This window comes from Myotis yumanensis, unplaced genomic scaffold (assembly GCF_028538775.1).
Source record: "Myotis yumanensis isolate MYYU_CA2020_CCGP unplaced genomic scaffold, mMyoYum1.0.hap1 SCAF_10, whole genome shotgun sequence".
In the NCBI taxonomy this organism is placed as follows: Eukaryota; Metazoa; Chordata; class Mammalia; order Chiroptera; family Vespertilionidae; genus Myotis; species Myotis yumanensis.
Window position 1 is genome coordinate 43562285 of NW_027223761.1, and position 16859 is coordinate 43579143.

General features: G+C 47.8%; 1 protein-coding gene across 2 annotated transcripts in view; it reads left to right on the forward strand.

Annotated features, from left to right (window-relative positions):
- The first annotated feature begins 5751 nt into the window (after nucleotides 1–5751).
- P2RY6 (pyrimidinergic receptor P2Y6) overlaps nucleotides 5752–16859 on the forward strand; it is a 44858-nt gene continuing 33750 nt past the window's right edge. For both annotated transcript variants that reach the window (XM_070425583.1, XM_070425588.1), the window contains exon 1: nucleotides 5752–6146. The gene's annotated coding sequence lies outside the window, so the exon portion shown is untranslated. The remainder of the gene's footprint in view (nucleotides 6147–16859) is intronic.

Sequence of the window (16859 nt, forward strand, 5' to 3'; positions counted from 1 at the left end):
CATAAACTCAGTTTCTTCACCTGTAAAATGGAGCTGATGCTACCTCTTTTCCCAGGTTACTGAACAGTGAGACTGCAGTAAGGCACAAACATACAGCTATTTTCTTTTCCTCCCATCAATTCTCTACATAAGGATGTCTAATTGCTCTTCCCCATCCATAAACTGCATATTTGGCAAACTCCAAAACTTTGTGTCACTTTTGAGTAACAAAGTTCGGTCCCGTTTAATGTTCCAGTCCCTACTGAATCTACTGCTCACTCCTCCTCTGCCCCCACAGTGGAAGGTGGTAGAGGTTGGGGATAAACTCTGAGAAGGTGTCTGACCCCAGTTGTTTTCAGGTTTCTTTAGAAAGTAGGACGTTTTATTCCTGTGTGTCCTCAGATTTATGTCCTGGCGCCAAATTTCAAACAGCGGCCATCTGAAAAGTCCCACCTGATGGTGGGAATAAACTGTTAGACCAGCCTTTGTGACCAAAGCAATTGCAAAACGTGGGGGAGGAAATTAAAAGTCTGCTGCATGGTTCATCACACAACGCGGGTGCGTGTGTATGTGTGTGTGCATGCGTGCGTGTGTGCATGTGTGTGTGAATGCTTGTGTTTGTGCATGTGAGTATGTGTGTGTGCGTGCACGTGTGTGCGTGTGTGTGTGCATGTGTGTGTGAATGCTTGTGTTTGTGCATGTATGTGTGTGTGCATGTGTGTGTGAATGCTTGTGTGTGTGCATGTGAGTATGTGTGTGTGCGTGCGTGTGTGCGTGTGCGTGTGTGTGTGTGTGTGTGTGTGTGTGTGTGAATGCTGAGGGGGAGGTGCAGTCCCTACTGGCACCAAGTAGATACCTGGAGACAGATGGGCCACAGGTGGATGGCCAGCCTATGGGAGGCAGAGAGGGACCAGGAGGGGCTGCCAGGAGGTCAGACTAAAACCAGGACATGAAAGTAGCCAGGCTGGGGGATGGCAGAAAAAGATGGGCAGTGGGAGAAGATCCAGCTGCCAGCTCTGTGGAGCCCCTTTCCTTCCCTCCCTCCTTCCCTCCCTCCTATTCTTCCTCCTTTCCCTCAGTTCCCCTTTCCCCCTCCCATTTTCCTCCTCTTTGTGCTCCCTGCTCAGAATTCCTGGGAGCAAAGGGAAGCAAATAGGGCACTTGAGAGCTTTAGACCCATTCATTCCTTCACCCTTGAGGCTGGCTCAGTGCCCTTCAGGGGCTGTTCAGTCTACTGTGGGCTCCAGATGCATGGATGCTGCCCTGCTGCCCCCTGGTGTCCAGAGCTGGCTGCACAGGCAAGAGTGGGGTGCAGACCTTCACCTGAGGATGATGAGAAGAAAATGATCCTGCTGGCAACCAGGTTGTTGTGGGGTGTGAGATGGAGGTAGGACTAAGAATTAAAACAGGAGAAATAATTTGCAAAACATACCCTGACCTGCAAAACTGACCAAGTGCCTAACCGAGCCATGATGTCTAGCTCAGGCAATCTAAAGTCACACTCATAAACACCCTGTATCCAGGCCTGCATGTTCCAACCTGATCTAATAGAAACGCTCCGTGAGGACGCCTGTGTTCTCTGCCAGGATCGCAGACTGTTCCAGCAACACCCTGTTTTGCAAATTCTGACCAATCCTTGCCGAAAACCACCCTTTGACTAACTTCAGCCCCCACAACCCTATAAGCACCCTTCCCTAACCCCCCTTTTGGAGGCACCCCAGGGACCCCTGATGTGAAGTCTGCTGCTGTAAGTAATAAACTCTGCCTTGTTGGCTACAGGTGTGTTCCTGGTGGCACGGGCTACCTAGCATTGACAAGAGGTGCTGCCTCTTCCCGAGGAAAAGAGTGAGAGCCTGTGACATTTCAGCTCTCAATCCCAGCTCCCTGCCCCCATGGCTCCCAGGAACTGTTCCATCCAGAGCCCCCCAGCCCCTGGCTGACCAACCATGATGCCTCTGGCACCAGGGCAGCACTCCACACTGTGGGGTATTTTATTCCCACAAAGGAGCACACAGTGTCCAGCTGATGACTCTGTAAAGGCAAACCTGAGGGACAGACAGCGGCTCTGACCTCCGGGCGCTGCGCCGACCCCCCCCCGCCCTCGCCTCCCAGCTTGGAGTTTCGAAGGCGCTGACTGCCCTCTCTGGTTCCGCTAGGAGGAGGTTCCCTGAAGACGGCTTCATGATGTCCTCTGTCTGGCCTTGGGTGTCCCTTTGACCTCCTGCTTACTTTCAAGGAGGCCCCAGATGGGGTCCCCCACCTCTACTGCCAGGAAGACACACAAGCCCTGGGTCTGAGGACACAGCTGAGTGTTGGGGGATGGGCTACAGGAACCCTCCCAAAGGAGAGGCTGGACTCCAGGTGCTGAGGGCCAGCACCTCCCTCTGGTCTGGGAGCTCTTCTGAAGGGAAGCCACAACCTTCTTCCCTCTCAGAGGGAGGGGGGCTCTGAAAAGGTCTCTCTCCTCCATAAGATTCCCCTCTGCACCCCCTCACACCCCAGCATCGTTTTCATCCTCCCCCTACCTCCAGAGATGGAGAGAATACTGCTTCCAAGGCACCCCCTCTCCCTGTGGGAGAGCCTTCCTCACAGGGGCCCTGCCTCCCCAGCTCAGCCTTGGAGCACACAGCATCTCTGCCCTCAGCTCAGGGCAGGCATGGGAGGCTATGACCATGACCCCACGCTGGCCCTCCTCCAGGCTGGCACACCCAGCTACCTCCCTGCCCCACTCCAGTGCTTTGCCCCCACCAGAGGCCCCGCCCTCTGCCTGCCCCTAGAAGTCCTTGCCTCCTCACATGGCTGCCTCCAAAACTGGATTCTATCCCTTGGGAGGTGTGACTGCATCTGGGCAGAAATCAGGCTTTACCCACTCCCCACAATGTGGACCCCCCCAGCACATCAGCAGATAAAATGCATCTAGCTCTCAGTCATATGGGAGGGGAAGGCCCAAGGGCGGAGCCCTAGGGGTGGAGTGGGAAACACCAAGGTGAGAGAGGAAGTCTCAGCCAGCCCTTGGGCCCCTCCCTCACGTCCCCACCATAGACATTTAGAGGGTGCCTGTCATACCTGGGAGCAGAGATTGTTGGCCAGGATGGGTGGGGCCACTGCAAGCCCACAAAAACTGGGGAATAGAAAATCCCCTTAACAAAGGGGTCCATGCACTTGGCACTCTTGGCTCTGGGGGCTCCCTCGTTCTGGCTTCCTTGCGTTCACCCTATGGCCCACGGCCATGCAGACCCCACGTGCCATGGGCTGATGGAAACACGAGCTAAGCTAGCCCGATGCTGCATGGGGCTGCTCCAGTGCGGAGAGGGAACCTGGACACTGGCTCTGATTTTAGCCCAACTGAAGCCAGAGCTACCGTCCTTCTGTGGGACGAGGGGGAATGGGAGCTTGGAGACTCAGGGATGTAATTCCACAGAAATAAAGATCACTCATTCTACCACGCGAGTCTCAGAAAATTGTTTTCCTTGGGATATTGCAAGAATTCCACTCCCAGCGGGGATTGAGGATATTGATTCTAAGCTGGTTAGTAAGAAACCAAAGGCTCAGAAAGAACCTATGACCTTCCCCCTTTACCTGCCCGAAGGAAATCAGAAAAACCTGCTTCTGGAAGGGCACCTCGTCACGTTAGCATATCGGAGTTCACTGGTAGACACAAGCAAGCGTTAGTCTCCCCCATGTGTCCCATGGTTTGGGTGGCCCAGCGAGAATTCGTTTACCACATATTCGCTCTTTCTCGTCTACCTTTGAGTTGTCTACCATCCCTTTGAAATCCCAGACCCCTGTCGCTCTCTCCTTAGTGCGGAATGGTTTATAAGCCTCGGCAGCCCGATGTGTCCTCGGGTCGCACAGTCTTATGGGAACCGGTACGTACATACGTAATAAACCTGGTCATTTTCTCCTGCTCCATTCATTTGATTATTAGTCCAGCCAGAAGAACTTAGGAAGGTGGGAGGAAAACTATGTTTCTGCCCCCGCAAGGTGGTGAGAAATGGATCAAAATCGAATGTATTTTGAAGGAATAGTCAACAGGATTCCTGATCGTTTTTTCCTGCAAGATTTGACAGGCAGTGAAACTGCGATCCAGAGGAGGTCTAGTGAGGTGCCACACAGCTGGCCAGTGGGCGGGGCAAAGGAGCGGAGGATAGGGGAGGGGTGTCGGGAAGGTCCCTGGGTCTAGGGCAGTGTCTGGGAGAAGAGAGCAGAGTGCGAGGGAGCATTCTGCTAACGCAGGTCACAAACCAGCCCCAGGGCGGCTGGGCGTTGATTTGATCAATGGCTTTTTCCTCTTCCCCTGAATCCCCCTATGAGGGCCTTTTAATCCGGTCCATTTGTTCCAAGACCCTGGGCTGAACTGAGCAGACACCAGAGTGTTTGTCTTTTATTAAATAGATTAGGAAATGGCCCTATGTCTTGGGCGCCAGGGAAGTCAGGGCAGCTGCACAGCATCTCCGAGTAGTAACCGCAGGCCCTGGGTGCATGGCAGGATCAGTGCCAGGCATCTTGCCTCTGCCTGTGCTGCTCCTCTGGCTGCAGTGCCCCCGATGGACTGTGCCCTGCTCCCCTGGTAAACGTCTCCTCCTCCTCCGAGGCTCACTTCCAAAACGCTGCCTCCGTGAAGACTTGCTGATCACCGCACTGGCTCATCTCCCTGGGTAGAGACACACATGTGCAGGGGAGAGAGTCCTTGCTGGACAGCCTGCCACCAACAGAGGACATGGTCAATCTCCGGGTTGTCGGGGAAGAGTCACACCCAAAGAGCATTTCACTCACAGTCCTGCTCAAGTTAAAAAGAGTTTTCCTTCCCTCTAGTTTCTCTGCATAGAGGATCGGGGGAGGAGGCTATTGGGAGGCAGGGAGAGGAGGAGAGGCGTTTATTAAGGGAATCTATGGACAGAAGCAGTGTCTTGGGCGACAGCAAGATAATGGGTTGCTGCCCCCCAAAGTGGATGGGGCTTGTCATGTATAGTCAAGTGGCACCTGCTGACACAGGGAGCTTGTGGCCACACAGTACGTGCTTGTTAAGAGCTGTGTCCTCCAAAGTAGTAAACAACTTAATGGGCCCACTTCTCTGCATAAGAATATACCTTTCAGGTGATACAGGCCCACCCCTCCTGGGTGAACTGGCGTCAGCTGGTTTCAAAAGAGGGTACCAGTCACGTTAACTACAGGGGGTCATTCCACCTAGCTCAGTGGTCGGCAAACTCATTAGTCAACAGAGCCAAATATCAACAGTACAACGATTGAAATTTCTTTTGAGAACCAAATTTTTTAAACTTAAACTATATAGGTAGGAACATTGTTATTAACTTCATTAGGGTACTCCGAAGGCTTAGGAAGAGCCACACTCAAGGGGCCAAAGAGCCGCATGTGGCTCGCGAGCCGCAGTTTGCCGACCACGGACCTAGCTAAAGGAGGTACACATCACTACCTATGAGTTCTTGCCAAAGAACTAAACCTGAATCTGATGAAACCTCTAGGTTTAACTACCAGTTTTCTCCAGGAAATACAGGGTACCGAAGAACATGCTAATTGACAACATGGAAATGACAACATTCTACAGTTAGCTGGATCCAGAACTTGAGAACGTTCACAAGATAAACAATCTGGTCTCTTCCTAAATAAATGGGGGGGCATGGCAAAGGAGTAGACACAGGAATTAGACACAGGAATGAAAGTTGAAGCCAAGGTCCCGCCTCCCCTCACTGGGACAAAGGGTAAGGTCCCGACTCCCTACGCTCAGTAGCCATTTATCTTGAAGAAACGCAGGGGGAGGAAATCTGAAACAGAGAAGAGACTGGACCACATTTTGTTTTTTCTCCCCTGTTAGAAGCTGAATTGTGTTCCCTCACAAATTCATCTTTCAAAGTTCTAATACCCAGTAGTTCAGAATGTAACCTTATTTGGAGAAGAAGTCTTTAAAGAGGTAATTGAGTTACAATGCGGTCACCGGAGTGAACCCTCATCCAGGATGACTGGTATTATTATAAGAAGAGGAAATTCGGACACAGTCTCCTTTAGAGGGAAGTTGATGTGAAGACACCGAGAGAAGACAGATATCTACAAGCCAAGGAAATGGGTCTGGAACAGATCCATCGCTCACAGCCCTCAGACGGAACCAATGCTGCCATCACTGTGATCTTGGACGTCTAGCCTCGAAAACGGTGAGAAATTAAATTTGTGTTGTTTAAGCCCCCAGCCCATGGTACTTTGTTACGGCAGCTGCAGCAGACCAAGGCATCTGCCACTCAGCTGGGCAGGCCCTCATGAGAACCAGGGGTCTGTTACAGGTGAAAAGGCTGCATTTTCTTTACACATCTCTCCCCACATGGGGATGCCTGGTGGAAAGTACTTCTCAGGGCCTGAACTTACCCTTACTGGGTTCACAAGCTGTCAACAAGTCATGATGGTGGTGAAGCTGGCCTTCAGCACTCTCAATTGTTCTAAATTCTTACCTTCACACCTCCATGCTCTATTTCCTCTTCAACCAATGCTTCACTGACTTCTGTTTTTACCCCCAATATGTTGAAGACCTCTGAGTCAAAGAACATCAACTCCTCTATCAGTTGCATGACTCCGCTGATTTTCTTTCTCTTTATTGTCATGTCTAAATACCATGTGCTGGCATTACTGACCTAGGATTGCTTTGTAGCCACCTGTAATTCATCATTGCATCAGATGTAAGAAATGTCCAAACCGGCAGAGCATTTTTATGTTTATTGAAACCAAACTGATAGTCATGCTGGGAAGCAAGATCTCAAATGCTCCCGAAGAATGACAGTTTTGTAATTTCTTTTATGCAGTTGAAATTAAGGAGGAAACGCAAGGAAGGTTATTTGAAGGTGAGAAAGCAAGATGGGGATTAGATTACAGGATAGTTAAGATGATGTGCTCTCTTGAGGGTGGTTCTCTTCCAAGGAGTCTAAAAAAGAGGAATTTATTTTTTTTAATTGATTTGAGAGTGGGAGAGAGAGAGAGAGAGCATTCATTAGATGCTTCTTGTATGTGCCCTGACTGGAGACCAAACCTGCAACCTTGGCGTATGGGAACGACACTCCAACCAACTGAGCCACCCAGCCAGGGTAAGAGGAATTTCAAAGGTGTGTTAACCTAGATGCACAAAAACAGTGGACAGGGCTTGCTTAAGGCAAAGAAAATTTTTTACTAAAGAAATAAAACATGCCTGAGGCATGATTACCTACCATGACCTGCCCAGTTAGGAATTTATGATTAGATCGCCCTGTGAGGACACTTTTAGTTAGCTTTATTATAGTGCCCCCTTTTTAGCCACAGGTATGTTTGGTGTGTGTGTTGAAGGGGTGTGTGTGTGTGTGTGTGTGTGTGTGTGATGGGATTTGCTGGAGCCACTGCCCATACAAGGCATATGCTTAGGCCAACCTTCTGAGAGGGCAGTGTCTCAGCCATTACCTGTATGATAACTTCTTGGTCCTCTAGACATCTTGCACCAGCACCTATGTCACTGAGGTGGTACTTTTCATTTGGATAGGCATTAATATCACAGTATCCAGCCTTAATTTCTTTCATTTAATCTAAACTGCTCAAGTCAAATCAAAGCTCTTCAGCACCTGTAGCTCTCACATCAATACCATTTCTCTTTTCTTTGGATCAGTAGTATTCATGTATCTTAAACGTTCTTCTCCGGGGCCTATGAACTGGTGAGTTTTCTATTACAATGCAGGGTCCATGCTGAGCCCCCTGATAAAAGCCTGAGAAAAAAAGAAAGATGCTGGTTTAAATCCAGGAAAGTAGAGATAATGTAAGGAGATCCAAATTTTTATTTATTGATGTTTTTCCATGGAGAGATTTTGTTCCTGTGTTTATTCTATATGGAGGAATGCTCAGTCTTTCTTCAGACTTTAAAAAAATATATTTTTATTGATTTTAGAGAGGAAGGGCGAGGAGAGGGAGATAGAAACATCAATGATGAGAGAGAATCATCAATTGGCTGCCTCCTGCACGCCCTCTACCGGGGATCGAGCCCACAACCCAGGCATTTGCCCTGACCGGGAATTGAACTGTGACCTCCTGGTTCATAGGTTGATGCTCAACCACTGAATCACACTAGCCAGGCTCTTCAGACTATTTCCATCATTTCCCTCACAGGTAATCTTGGCTCGTTCCTTGCTCTCTCATCACCTGTGCACCTTGTAGATGGGGTTGACTACCCCATCTACAAGGTGCACAGGTGATGAGAAAGGGACCTGGACATGTTTTATTACTGTCAGGCACCATTCTGTCTCCTGCTCTTCTCCAAATCCTGGACATATACAGTGAGTCTATAAGTCACCTGGAGAAAAGCTGAATGCTGCAGCTTGCTTACCTAAACCCAGAAGTACCAAAAACTATGGAGGTGTTCTTTCTTGTCAGTTTTGTTACTGGAAGAGGCAGCAGGATTCCGATGAAATGCCTCTCTCCCAACCTGACCTTAAGCAGCTCAAGGTGGATGCAAACCCTCCTGACCTTGGTCCATTATCCTAGCTACCCTTGCCTTTGTTATTCTGGCCTTTCCTATGTATTTCCAAGAGTGGCAACATCTGAGGGCTTCTGGCAGCCATATCTTTACGTGGTGGCAGGTGAAGGTATTTCTACCAAACCGAGCTCTCTGTTGAGTAAGGACATCTGTGGTCCATTCCACACGAGAGAAGGAAGTCGTCAAGGCTTTTTCATTGGAATTGTGAATCACATCTTCTTATTCTAAAGCTTGTGTGGGGGGATCAAATAGGAAAGAACAGTGCTGTTCTTTTCTTATATCATCATTTTTAGTGGAAAACAGCATTATTCTGTTATTTTTTGATCTGCGAATTGTCAAAATCCAAATGTAAGCATTATGTATGTCAATAAAACAGCACTTCAGATAATGAAGATAACACATGACAACATCACTATCAATACCCAAAACAGTATTAATACAGGATGATTAGAGGACTAGGTATGTACCCAGGATGTCAGGGTGGAGGGTAGTATAAAAGTTTCACACAACACTATCTAAAATGGCATCAAATATTCTGAAAAAACATTTAGTTCTTACTGCAAACTTTGCCATTTAAAACTACCGCACATAAAATTGGATAAACAATTCAGCTGCTTTTTAATTTTACAGTGAGGTTTAACATGGAAAAATCAGATAAACACTGACAATAATACACTGACCCTAGAGAAGAGGGGTGTGTCTCCTTAAACTTCCTCTCACCAATAAGACCGTAAGTATTGTTAGGGCAAAGGTTGTTTCCCAAATTCCCTTCATTCTCCAGTGCTTCTCCCCTTCTTAAATTATACAGCAGTCATGTAGGGAGCTCAAGAAATATCAGTTGAGCATGGCCGGCATAGCTCAGTGGTTGAGCGGTGACCTGTGAGCCAGGAGGTCACGGTTCCATTCCCAGTCAGGGCACATGCCCAGGTTGTGGGCTCGATCCCCAGTGGGGGGTGTGCAGGATGCGGCTGATCGGTGATTCTCTCTCATCATTGATGTTTCTATCTATCTCTCCCTCTTCCTACTTCTCTGACAAACCCAGAATTTTGATCACCTGGATAAATAAACCCAAGAAGCAATTCGTAACTGCTTTTCCAAATACTAAAACCATATATTTTTTAACTTCCTACAACTTTCCTTATATACACAGCAGCTTTCTTTTACTAAATATATCAAACTTTTTATATAAATGTAGCAATAAACAAGAAATAATTTTTTAAAAAAAGAAAGACATATCAGTTGAATTGGAACATCTTACTCCATTATTTAAGTAATAGTTAAAGAAAGGTTTTAATTATTGACTCTGCTAGGCACAGTGTTAAGAATTTTACGTACGTCACCTCAGTTAATCCTCAAACCACTCGAGGGGACAGAAATATTCTTCTCCTTTTTCTGAGTGACTGATTCTGACGGGCAAAGGTGTGGTCTTTGCTGTGCATTTTCTCTTGTGCCTGTCACTAGCCCTCTGAGCTCCAGTTCCAGCTTCTTTCCTTATAGATTGGGTGACCTTGGACAAGACCATGGACCTCTCTGAGCCTCAGTTTCCTCCTCTGAAAAATGAGAGTAATCATCTGTTCTATATAAGGCTTAAGAAGATGAGTGTGTTAATTTATGCAAAACTACTTAGAAAAGAGCAAATCCCCATATAAATTTTTGTTTATAAAAATTTATAATTTTTCTCAATAATAGGACACTATTAAGCCAGAGTATTTGGGACAATAAATGTGACATCCTGATTTTTAAAAATGATGTATTTGTTTTTTATTAAATTTTCAACTAAACAATGCATTCACTCCATTCAAACAAACAAACAAGTGCCAAAAGGTAAACAGTTAAGAGTCTCTCTCACTGATTCTAGTAAGTGATCACCATTCATGGTTTCTCCTTTATCTTTTCAGATAATTGTACGCATATAGAAGCCCTAAAAGCCATGTACTCTTTCTTATTTCCTTTACACACAAAAGGCTGCGTACTTACACACATACTTCTAACTTTTTTCTGCTGATTTCTCGAAGGTCTTTCCATACTAGTACACAAAAAGCTTACTTGCTCTGTTTACAGCCATCATTTACTTCACCAGTCCCCTATGAATAAATATTTAGGTCATTTCCAATCTTTGGACATTGATTTGTTGATTTTTTAGAGAGCTGAAATTAATGAAAACATCAACGCTCTCTTCATTATGAAGTGTAAACTATTTAACCAAACAATGTCAGTATGTACAAGACTGACTTAAAAGGGACAGGAATCTGTTGGTATCAAGTGAAGGATTTGTCCCCTGATCCACAGGCTCAACTCTCATGAAATTTGGCTTCTGGCTCCACCTGTTGATTTTGTTACCCCTTAGGCCCCCAGCAGCAAGCAGTGTTGCAGAGGCCAAGGAGGCTCCAGAGGTAGTTTGAGCAGCAGACCTCTATGGACTATCACCTCCTTTCCCATAGGCACTATGCTCCCTTTAATGCATGTTAACTTCTGAATCAGGAACAGCTCTGGTGATCATGGTTCTGGTAGGAAGGAGCTGGGCTGAAAAGAGAAAGGCCTAAATCTTGCCTCAGAAGTCCTGAGTTCTAGTTTTGACCCACACTTCCTAGACGTATAACCTAAAGCAAGTCATGCAGACTCTCTGAGCCTCAGTTTTTTCATCTGTGAAATGGGAATAATCATAGTATTTACTCAGACTCCATGTACAAATGAAGCATGATAATATATGCAAAACACTTAGCACAATGCTGGCTCATAGAGCACATGTGACATAAATGGTAGCATATGTTATTAGTAGAGCTTGGAAGGATGAACAGGACTCACTAAGAAGATAAAGAATTGCATGTATAAACAGCAGAATTTACAAAGTCTGAACCCTCAGAGCCAGCCACGGAAGGGAGGCAGGGCCGGGATGGCTAACGCAATTTTGTAGTTGAGGAAACAGACCCAGCAATGGGCAATGACTCACCCACATCTTCCATCAGTGTTCATGGAGGCAGGGAGGAATTCAGAGCCCAGACAGAATTCCTGATCAGGAATTTTGAGTTAACACTTGGCTGGGCAGTTGGAATGTGGTGGGAATGTGAAAGGGGGGACTTTCAGGAAGTGGTGCCCCTATTCAGGACATGGACTGGCCACGGCTGCTGGACTGACAGGGCGAACAGAAGCGCCATGGGGCTCCTGGACCTCAGGGAAGGGGTTGGGGCTGAAAGAGCAGCACTAGCCTCACGAGGAGGCTGCAGGCGCATCAAGGCTGGGGACTGACAGGGGCTGGGGAAGTCTCAGGAGTCGTTAGAAATGCCAGACATAGCTCGTACAGCCATTGGTCTCACTGGAGACCTGCCAGCTGCTAAAGCTTCTGAGGTCATAGAGGCAGGGAAAGGGAGGAGGAGAAGGGAGAGGAAAAGAGGAGATGAGTTTGCTGCCAGACACGGTTTAATGGAGGGTTCTGTTCATCTCTTCTGGGGCCGGGGGAATGAGGCCTGGCTCCCGGGCCCAGCTCTGAGTCTCCCTCCTCCTCCGGAGCCCTTGGCCTTAGTGACACCACAGTGCTCTGCACACTGCTCCGGCTGCTCCTCAGGCTCATCCCTCGTCATCTTGTCTCCCCTCCTTTACCAGATGGCTCCATCTTAAACCTTCTTCTCAGTCTTTCTCTCTCTCTTCTACCCTACAGCCTAGGGAACCAAGCATGAAGCTGGTTAAGTCCCAAATCTGTGTCTCCAGCCACTGCCAACCCTGGATGATGGGATCTGATTTTATTAAAGAGCCATCAAGTTTCTCTGACTTGATGTAGGTGCAGGGATCAAACCACTTGGCTATGCTCATCAGAACAGGCATTTCCCGGGGCTGGACCACAGGCTCCATGGAAATCAAGTGAGGGTCTTCAAACCCTAGAGGGCCTGGGCAAGAAAGACTGAGGGCTGAGGGAAGACCACTGGGGAGCAATCAGGGCCGCTAAGCCAATCCCCATACCCCTGACTCAACACAAATTCTGCCCGCTTTGGAGAACCAGGGCTCAGCCTATTAGGAGTAAATGGGGCTCCACTCTGCCCTGTAGCAGATGCTGGAGCAGGTCTCTGCCCATGACCCTCAGCACTCACTATTACTTACACCCCCGCAGCTTCTCACGGAGGGCCCTGGGACTCCATTCTCTTATTGATGGGTATTTAGATTGTTCCCAATGTTTTGCTTTAGACATAATATTGAGGTGAGGGGAGGCCAGGGGATTGTCAAGGGTGGGGGGAAAAAGGGGACATATGTAATACCCTTTGTAATACTTTAAGCAATAAAAAAAAAAAAATAGAAAAAAATACTGCGGTGTGGATTTGTACACGCCTGCCAGAGTTGCTCCTGCTTATATACGTTGGGGTGAAACGGTTTAGTCTTAGACTATGTGCATCTTCAGCCACTAGATATTGATAAATTGCTCTTCATTTTAGTTGTGTTCAGTTTCTAGTCCCACCAGCAGTGCACAAAAGTTCCTATCTCTCCACACTCTCAACAAACCTGGTATTATCGAACTCTTCAGTTTTTGCTAATCTCATGTGTACAAAATGGTACTTCACTGTGGTTTCAACTGAAATTTCCCTGGTTGATAGTGAGGTTGACATATTTTCATATGTGTACTGGCCATACTTGCTTTCTCTTCTGTGAAATGGCTGTTTGTGTCTTTTGCTCATTTTTCTATTAGGTTGTTTGGCTTTTTCTTATTGATATATAGGAGTTTTTTTTATATGTGCTGAATTATAATCCGTTGTTTGTTGTATGTGTTGCAAGTATCTTCCCTCAGTTTGTGGTGTGTGTGTGTGTGTGTGTGTGTGTGTGTGTGGAGTAACAGAATTTTAAAATTTTTTATTATGCTTGAGTTTAGCAATATTTTCCTTCATAATTTTTTTTCTTTTTTTGTTGTTGGTTTTGTTTAAGAAATTCTTCATTAATCCTGGCACATGGTGGGAATTCAATAAATGTTGGATATGAGTTGGGGATGGAAGGAGGGGCTGGTTTCAGACAGGGCGGTGGGGGGGATTACTGTAGTGAAGAGGGCGCTTTAATCAGCGAAAGGGAGCTGTCCAGGGAGTAGTAGGTCTATGCGCATGAGAAAGGCTGGTTGAATGTGGGAACTGTGATTGTCCAGCACACTACCCTCCCCCAGGGAGAATGTGTAGAATGTGTAGAGTGAGCAACAATGGGGGCACAGAGCCCTGGAAGGTGTCTGGAAAGCAGGAGGAGAATGGGGAAGGTTGTTGTGGGGCCATATGGAGAGTTCTTGAATGTGTCTGTGGGGTGACTTCTTATGCACTCCTTCAGAGGCATGGAGGTCACTGGGAGTGCTCTGGGCATAGAGGCTAGATAAATGGGCAGAGGACTGCAGAGTAGGCAACTCCTCCCTGACCAACCCCTGGCAGTTAAGGGAAGAGAAGGGAGCAATACCCAGAGGAGGTGGCTCTAAGGCAGGGCTTGGGAAGATGCTGGAGCATGTTCATCGTGTGAGCCCCAAGAAGGACTATATCTGCCAAGAACTCCTTGTGGTTAACTGGGCCCAAATTCATAACCAGAGTCTAGCAGCCATTGCTGACAGAGGCCTCTCAAGCACACGGCATTTGAGGGGAAAGCTACAGACTGAGCTGCCAGCCTCTGCATTGTGTTCCTGACAACTGAGTCAACCCTGGCATTGTCTTTATACCAATAGAACTGAAAGCTGCCCTGTCCAATCAGAACTGCACAGCTATATCCTCATTTGCGTCTATAATGCCCAATCAGAGCAGCTCCATTACAGCCAATCAGAATGCACAATTCTAACCAATCAGGACTATGAGGTTTGGACCAATTAGACAGCGCAGATTTGGAATCTCTATTTGAATAAAATGGACCAATTAGTAACCAGGGCGGGAACTTTCTGAAAGGCAGCCTCCCTTTTGTCTCAGTTGAGTGCACTTGCCGTTTCCACCGGAGGCTGTTTCCCAGCTTTGCCAGCTGTTCATCTGACTAAAGTTTCTTCTTTTTCTGCACCCAGATTTGAGATTATTGTTGACATTAGTTTGGTAGCAATTAACTTTTGTTGACAACAGGCCTGCAGGGAAGGGAACCAGGAGAAGGTCGGGTACCCAAGGCTGTGGGGACCTGGCAGCTCTGGGTAGGGTTGGGGCTTTCACCTTCAGATGAAGGAAGAGCCACTTCTTGGAAACTTGGGGAGGCAGATGCTGAGCAAAGTTGGGCAGGACCTGAAGAGAGCCCCCTCCATTGAGCTTTGTCTGCCTGGCACAGGGAAGGGCCAGTGAGCATTTGATGGGTGAATTGTCTTGGCAAATAAGGTAGAAAATGGAATCCACTAAGCTAAGATCGAGGTGTCGGGGAGTTAAGGCTGTGGAGAGGGAAGATTTGGAAGGGCCACCATGAAGGGAGATGACACAGCTTCCCCAGGTGATGGTCTCTAGGGGCCCACGTCCACTGAGTCACAGGCAAACACCTTTCTACAAGAGGCTGGCAGATAAGGCCTTGCCTCAAGGCCCCTTCTTCAGAGAGAGATGGCCACCACCACAGCCCATGACACCGAACACCCTGGGTCTGTCCTCAGATCTCCACCCTCCACCCTCTCCCTGGGCCCATCACCATCATCGCCTCCCAAAGGAACAGCTTTCTAGGTGGGCTCCTGCTGCCACCTGGCCCCTCCCATTCTTCCCTCATTCTCCATCCAGCAGCCTGAAAGCTCTATTAAAATGAGATTTGATTGTGTCACTGCTGCTCTAAACACTTTGGTGACTTCCACAGCTCTTCAAACAAAGGCTAAATTCCAGACCATTGCCACAAGGCCCTGCTGGGCTGGCCACTGCTGCTCCTCCAGCCGCATCTCCAACAATTCCTCCTGGCTTGTCCATCACACACACACACACACGCACGCACACACACATGCACACACACACACACTTTGGCTGTGCTTTATTACCCGGACGGTGTCAAACCCTTCCCTGTCTCAAGCCCTCTGTAGAGTTCCCTCTGCCTGGGACTCTTCCCCTCACTGTCACCTGCTGAGGCCAACTTCTCACTCTGGTCTCAGCTTAAATGGCACTTCCTCTGGGAAGCCTTCCCAGATCTCCCAATGTAAACTAGATGCCCTCCCATTGTAATCGCTCCGCTAGCCCTCCACTTTTCTGCAGTGTATAATTATGTATAAATGTATGCGACCCTTTGTGTTCCCTACCGGGTTATAAAGTCCATGAGGCCAGTGCTATTTGGACTGTTTTGTTCATATACATCCTCAACGCCTAGCACAGAATCTGGCACATAGTAGGAACTCAATAATTGTCTGTTTTTAATTGACTTTAGAGAAAGGGAGAGAGGGAAACATCAACGTGTTGTTCCACTCGTTAAATGGCTGATTCTTGCGTGTGCCCTGACCAGGGATCAAAGCTACAACCTTGGCACGTTGGGATGACGCTCTCACCACCTGAGCTACCCTGCAAGGCTCCATAACTGTTGAATAAAAGCTGCAATGGTTGGTGAGAGGAGGGCCCAGCTTGTCTGAGGGCTACAGGTCATGGAAGGTTCCAGGGATGATGGAATTGGAGGCCACTGTCCATAGAAGATATTAGAAGATAAAAGAAAAGAAGAAAGGGAAGGGGAGTGACCTTCAGGGGGAATGCTGACACTGACGAGCACCCACTACGGGCCAGGTGCTGTCCCAGGACACTATCCTGACACCATCCCCAGCATCTCCCACACCATCCCCTCTTCAGTGTGATGTCCCCCTGGGTGACCTGGGGTAAAATAATCTCCCTGAACCTCAGGTTTTTAATCTAAAATGGATTTGTAACATCAAGCCCCGGGGTTATGAGGTTCAGGGAGCAGTGTACGGTGTGGAAAGTGCCACCAACCCACGCTGTAGGGGCGCTTAGGCTCTGGAGTCAGACTGCCTGGATTCAAATCCTAGGTTTGCCATTTATTAGCTGTGTGACCTTGGGCAAGTCACAGCAGCTCTCTGTGCCTTGGTTTCCCCTCCTGTAAAATGGAGTTAAGAACGCCTCTGGAGCCCAGCCAGCGTGGCTCAGTGGTTGAGCATCAACCTATGAACCAGGAGGTTCACATGCCAGGGTTGTGAGCTCGATCCCCAGTATGGGATGTACAGGAGGCAGCCGATCAATGATTCTCTCTCATCATTGATGTTTCTATCTCTCTCCCTCTCCCTTCCTCTCTGAAATCAATAAAAATATATTTAAAAAAGAACTCCTCTGGAATTGCTATGGTGATTAAATGAGGTGCCTGGCACATAGTAGGTGCTCAAGAAATAACAGTGTTACCCCTCTCCCACCATTCCATGACAGAGCCAATTCTGAGGAATCACCCCTTAAGCCACTGTCCCCAATGCAAAGAGGGAAACTGAGGCCAGAGAAGGGTAGGAGTCGCCAGA